Source organism: Hipposideros armiger, unplaced genomic scaffold (assembly GCF_001890085.2).
Source record: "Hipposideros armiger isolate ML-2016 unplaced genomic scaffold, ASM189008v1 scaffold_398, whole genome shotgun sequence".
Taxonomy (NCBI): Eukaryota; Metazoa; Chordata; class Mammalia; order Chiroptera; family Hipposideridae; genus Hipposideros; species Hipposideros armiger.
This window is the reverse complement of record NW_017731748.1, coordinates 813,639-820,450: the sequence shown is the minus strand read 5'-3', so window position 1 is coordinate 820,450 and position 6,812 is coordinate 813,639.

Here is a 6,812-nt window from a genome sequence, read left to right as displayed (position 1 = left end):
CGTGTCCAAGCCTCACTAAAATTCCATGTAATCCTCATGTAAAATTATACATTTATTTTGCTCAGAATAAATATTTCGGTGTCCACTATCTGAAATTACATTCCAAGTCCTAATGTGAATTGACGCATTCTCAAATCTAATTAATTTTGAGGGTTTCATCTATTTATTCTGTGCTGCCTCCCTGGGTTTTGAATTCCTATTAATTTAGCTGATCTTTGAACACTTAAACATTTACTTCCCTTTCTGAATATCATAGTTATATCCGTGGGCCATTATTTGGTTATTTAGCATTTATAATTCCATTTTCTAGTAGCAAGGATCCTAATCTCATTCAGAAAATGCTTTCAAAACAATCTGGGGAAAAACAACAACAGTTTCTCGCTTTCATAAATTAAAATGTATGAATCTTCCAAACACTAAGAATTGACATCCTTAGTTATAACTTAACTCAGGAAAGGCTGTTGTCGGTCTCAACAGAGCCAGGACCCCCCATCTCTAGACAAGTCCATGTTTGATCAATGTTGAGATTCATACAGCAGCCCAATGGGTCCAAACGAAGCACCGCAGTTCCCTGAAGAAGGTGAGAACGCCAGGCACACACTTATCTTTCCTGACACATTGAGACTTTTAAAAAAATTCCAGAGGACAGAAAACTCAAGAAAAACTTAAGAAACAAATAGTGTAGGGGGCTGGAAACACAATGACCTATAAACTGCACAGGCCACAGTGCATAATTCCAGGATCAAGACAGCTTGGTTTAGGCTCAAATACCGTCACTATCACCCACTCTGTCTTCATCAATCCAGTGATGTGCCTTCAGCTTGCTTCTTGTTAAGGACTCACATCGTGTGAAGGTGGTGGCAGCAGCCCCAGATTTTTATCAGGCTTACCACCAAGTTCAGGGGCGAAAGAGGTGACGCTCTGATCTAGCGTTCTCCAGAGAAGTCTCAAGGACTCTCCTGGCCTCTGCTGGGGTCCTGCTCCCACCCCTAAAGAAATCACGCCAGCTCCGGAAAACATACGGCACTGCTTGGTTTTGTCAATAGCACCTGTGACACCTGGGGTCACTGATTGACTTCCTCACTCAGGCCTTTGGAGCATGAATAAGGAATATTAATAGCCCAGACTCATACTAGTAATATTAGAAGATTGTGGCAGCACATCTAGAGTTCATATACACATTCTCTCTTATGCAAACATGTTAAAATACTCCATTTTCATGATACTACATACATGTCTAAATGCTCTTGTCCTTTCACCAAAGGGTGAAACAAAAGATCCCATCTTCCTTCCTAGTCCAGATCCTGGTTTCGGAGCCCAGAACGATTTCACTTGTCTCTCTGTTGGGTTCACAGGAGAATTCTAAGGCTAAGTAATGATTTGACTTAAAACTCATTAAATGAAAATGATGGATAAAAAGTGAAAACATGCACTAGAAACAAAAAGCATACATTTGTATTTGGGAAAAGGAAGATGCAGAAACAACACGAATACTACACGACGGTATTAAACCTAATGAGATTTTGCTTGACCCCCTTTAGTGAATTACCTCATCCAATAGTACGTTATTGCAACCTTGAGCTTTACAGAAACCTTGCTGACAAGTAATCTGTTAACAAAGCAATCAGCTCTTGATATGTTCCTTCTGGCCGACATATTACTGATTTTCATGAAATTGCTCCAGTTTATGTTCCTATTCATTTAATCAGGAAGGACTATACGAATTATTACCTTATGCAGATTTTTGGAAAACATACCAGAGTTACTTTTACTCATTTCAATAAAGGATTGTTTACATAGTGAGTCCTTTGTAATTCTACCCATTGCTTCAAGAAAAAACTTGTCTTTTCTGTTGTGATTTTTGCAATGACACCTCCTTTATGCTCTGAACTACAGCTGCATAGTGAAGGATAAATTCACACAGAGACATTCAACTTACTCTGCCTGGAGGATATTGGGAGACTCTGCACTTCACCTCAGTTTCCACTTCCGGGGGTTCTGAAAGATAAATCATTATCCACAACATTTTAATGCCTTCAGAGAACAACATACTACTGCAAAAACCCAGAGCTACAGGAGAAATATTCTCGTCAGATCACACAGTGAAGTTCAGACGCCACAATGGTTAAAAGGTGCCTTGAAAACTCCCCACCCACAGTTTTCTACAAGGAGAACTGGTTTGTTTTCATCAGTTTTGCTCTTTGCTATTGGTTTGTACTTTTGGAAAGAACCAAAAGTTAAAAAGGTAAATTAGAATAACAGTATAGATTATTCTTATTTATTAACCTCAACAAACAGCACTGACATTTTTATAATTTCCTTGTTTTTGAAGTACTGTATAAAGACTTAGATTTAGGAATAGGGACTCCTAAGTAGAAGCACTTGTAGATACATGTAGATATGACATCAATTTCTCTTAAAAACGCACCATTAATTGCCTATATTTTATGTACTAATTCAAAGTTAGATAATTCATAGAGATAGATACCTTGTAGTTTCCTCATAAGGTAGCTTCTCTACAGAATTTGAAAAGAAGTGTGACACAATTTGATTGTTTTGTGAATTGTGTTAATTTGAGAAAAATACTTAGGTAGTAACTCCATTCTACATATAAAAGCAACAACAATAAAAAGTGCAATGCCTGGCCTTCATATTATGTTGTATAAACAAAAATTGTGCTAAGTGACATTATTTTTTAAGATATGTAAAACATTAAATTCCAGCTAAATAAATGTTACTCATTATTTTTTCCCATATCAGTATTTTTTTTCCTCAGAAGTAAACCACAACAACATTTAAAAATTTTTTTCTGGTCTGTATGTTTTCACACACACAAAGATAGGGTATCCATTGTTTATAAACAGCATATTAAAAACTGAAGTTTGTTGTTCAAACCTCTTTAAACAAATAAATCTGATTGTCTGGAATTTTCCTAGTTTTCACCACTTACCCATCATAAGAACTACTTCTAAGCTTTTTCTTTCAAAAAGTGGATTGAAAATTTTAAGAAAAATTAAATACAATAAATCTTTTCTTTTTCTTTCAAAAGCTCTGCTTCTATTGTGCTATATAACATCCAACCCTGAACTCCATGCCGTTCTACTTGTGGATTGAGAAAGGGCATTACTTGTTTTCGGAAACAGGTATATTGTTGATCCCTTTGATACTCTACTTCCCAAATGGCTCCCTTCCCTCGACTCCCCATCTACTGCGTGTCCAGTCTCAGACCTGGAAGTCAACTGTCTCCCCAGGAACTTGGAGCTCATTAGCTCTAACCTCAGCTGTCCTGTAGACTTCTCTTCCCTGAAGCACTTCAAGATTTAAAAATAACATTTTGCTGTTGGAGAAGAAACCCCAGGCAAGAGATTCACCAGGGAAAAATATTAATTCTTTATTATTCCTTCTAAGAAGGCATATCTAGCACTTAAAATATATAGTTTTAGGGTATTTGATTTTATTTTGTTTTGATTTGTTTTGCTTTGCTTTTTTGAAGCAAAGACCCATGGAGAAAAGAAAGAAAACAACAACTATGTACCATTAGAAAAATGGTAAAGATAATTGGAATCAGAATAAAAAACAAAACCATTAGAAAATATTCCTTTACCTCCATTGTTTTTCTTATTAATTTCTCTAAATTATTTTAAACAATTGCAGTGCAATGCTTATTATATGTTCTGGACTTTTTAAGTTGCTTATTTAAAACCTAGTTATTTCAACGGTGTTTTGTTGTTGGTGTTGTTTGAAATTTGCCTACAACGTTGATATTATGAGTAGATGGAGCTAGTCAGTCTTTATGATGTACATTCCAGAACAGCAGAAAGCTCTGTCTATAGCATCTTCATATAATGTGTATTTTGCATCCTTGTATCAGAAACTTTAAAGATTTGAGCGTAAAGCCCCTTCTATCAGTTCAATGTCATATAGGTTTGAGGACGAATATTAAATTGAAAATATCAGGACATGGAAATAGACTTTAAGTCACATTTACCTTGAGGTTTTTTTGTTCTGTTTTGTTTTTTAGCTGAGCCATCCTGATACCTGTTCGCAGCTCAGAGGCAGCTCAGCTTGGGCTGGGAATCAAACTGCTGCTGCTCAGAGCTCGCCCTCTTGAGCAAGCTCTTAACCAACTGAGCCACTCAGCCAGCCCGTACATCGAGTTTTAAGGGAATTGACTAAAACCTACCTACAAGTAACACTCTAAGGGAAATGGAAGCCAACTCTCGCTTACGGAATGTGATAATGAAGCACTAAGAATTCCAAGAAAAGACTGCAAAAACTGGGAGGACATCTTTATAATTGCAAATAGTCCACCATTTTGGTCAGCACACACTCTAATTTCAAATTACTATAATATTATAGCTAAAAATAGGCATAATTGTGTTCTCTTGATGTATGTCAAATTTATGTATATTATTTTGATGTTTTGCATATGTGATAAAAACATTTATGAAAAATATTCAATTTTTAAACTTCAGGGAGAAATTTAAAATTGCAACAACAATTTAATGTAATGCTTATTTTCTAAGAAATGAAAGGGAGTTTTATAGTCACATTTCATTGATGAATACATAAAAAATTTTGATAAGTACTTCAGGTTTACTTAATAGTAAAATAATGGAAAAGTAACCACTATAAGAGAACTAAACATGATATAATAATTGTTACGTACTTTGGTCAAAAGACTTGACAGATATTGGAAATAAACTGCCACAGTAGATCCAGTTCATTACTTTCTATTTATTCCTAGTTTTGCATTATGGCTATATGAGAAGTCTTCACAAAAGCTTGTCAATAAATATTAATCTGATTCTGATAAACTAGTAGTTAATTAATGATTTCATCAAATTGAGTAATACTGAATTGAAAGCTGTAAACTAGATGGCACGAAACCAAATTTATTTTGACATGCTATATCACTAAGACAATCAGTAAAATGCAATTTAGCTATCTCGAAAACCTAAATGTAAATATTTCCATCAATATGGTCTCTGTCAGTCTATGCAAAATTTATAAGTAAGTGAAACTATCTCCCACAAAAATACAGTAGTGATTTTTAACTGGCTTATTTTATTTGGTTGCTCTGAGCCAAAATAATGTATCAAAAATACTTTGCCCAATGTATGATTTAAGTGCCAAAAAAAAGGATATGAAATTAAATTTTACCCTCAACTATTTTCCAGGCTATTTGTACAAGTAGCTATAAATAGTAATAATAACAATAATAATAATAATAGAGAGATGACAGATAGATATACGTATACAAGGAATGTCAACAAATGAATAAAAACAAAATCATGTAACTCAGTGCTGGTTTAGGTCCTGCATTCCTAGGCTGCCATTGAAAAGCCCTACAGTGCAGGGTCTTGCAAAACGATCAGATTCCGATGGAGAATGGAGACATATGAGACAGGAAGACGGCTGCAGTTATTATGAGCTCAAACTGTGAGTCAGACTGCTCAAGTTTAAAGTTAGTTCAGCTAACTGCAAGCTCTGTGGCTTCAGGTAAGTTATTGAACTCTCATCTATGAAATGGGGCGCCGTTAACAGTCCCTGCCTCATAGGGGGTTATAGCATGAACTAAAGTAATATATGCAAAGCATTAGAGCAACACCTACCTAAGTGTTCACTCTTATTCTAGGTTTGGGGAACAGGGTGGCATGGAAGCACGTTATGACATAGCAGTGTCCCAGCCTACTTTATAAACTGTCAGTTCATCGTCTACGAAATTTAGGATTTTCCACGTGTGCAAAGCACCAATGTGTTTGTTACATTCCATTAAAATGCTTTCTTCTTTTCATTCATTCTATCATATTCCATTGTGTTGTAATATGCAATGCTTAATTTTTAATTGGCATTCGTACACTCAATTACCAGTCCTTTACACACGCTTAATTAAATCTAGGTGATGTGCTACTGGTGGTTCTGATACATACACTGAACTGAGTTGCATGGGAGGATTCTTGAAATGTGTGTACTATGACTCATGGTTTGTGAGTCACAAGTTGCTCAATACAGTAAATATGAGAACTGTGACATGTCCATGACTCATAGGAATGAGAAAATTCCATCATGCTGAAGAAATTGACTTTTTGCTTCATTTATCGTAAAATACTGGCATTCTGTGTTCATTGACACATTGCTTTAAGGTGACAGGATTTATTGAAAACTTGTAGTCTTTGATTTAAAAAGAAAAAACTAAATTTACTTATATAAGATCAATAAGCAAATTTGGCTTTTAATACCTAAACCATGAGTTTTCAAGATTGATGGGCTAATACATGCATTCACACAGTAAAAGACTTGGAGAACTAAATTCATTATCACTTTCCGTATTATCAGACGTAATAGCTATAATAAATGATAGAACTAATAGCTATATCCAAGGCATTGAGCTAAGTTACTTTCATGTAGTAATTCACTTAAAACTCATAGCAATTTGGGAGGAACACACTACTACTATTGTAAAAATCTAAAATTTCATTACTGCATTGTACATGATTCTTTTTCCATATACACTCTGGATATAATGTGAAGTATTTGAGAATTAGGATCCTAAGTTATAACTCTTCTGTCATCTCTATTTGGCCCACATGGAGCTAACAACCAGGAAACCATCAGTGAATATAAGTTTCTAAAAGGAAATGATAAACTCAAGAATGAGATTTAAATAAAACTATTAAGTATCTAAAGGAATAGTTTACCATTTCAAGTATAGAGTAACGTATTAAATACCATGTTTGAAAAGCATAACAGATTATTTACTTCTCTCATAGAGAAAACCAAATATTCCTAATACTCCTAGCTTGTTGTAG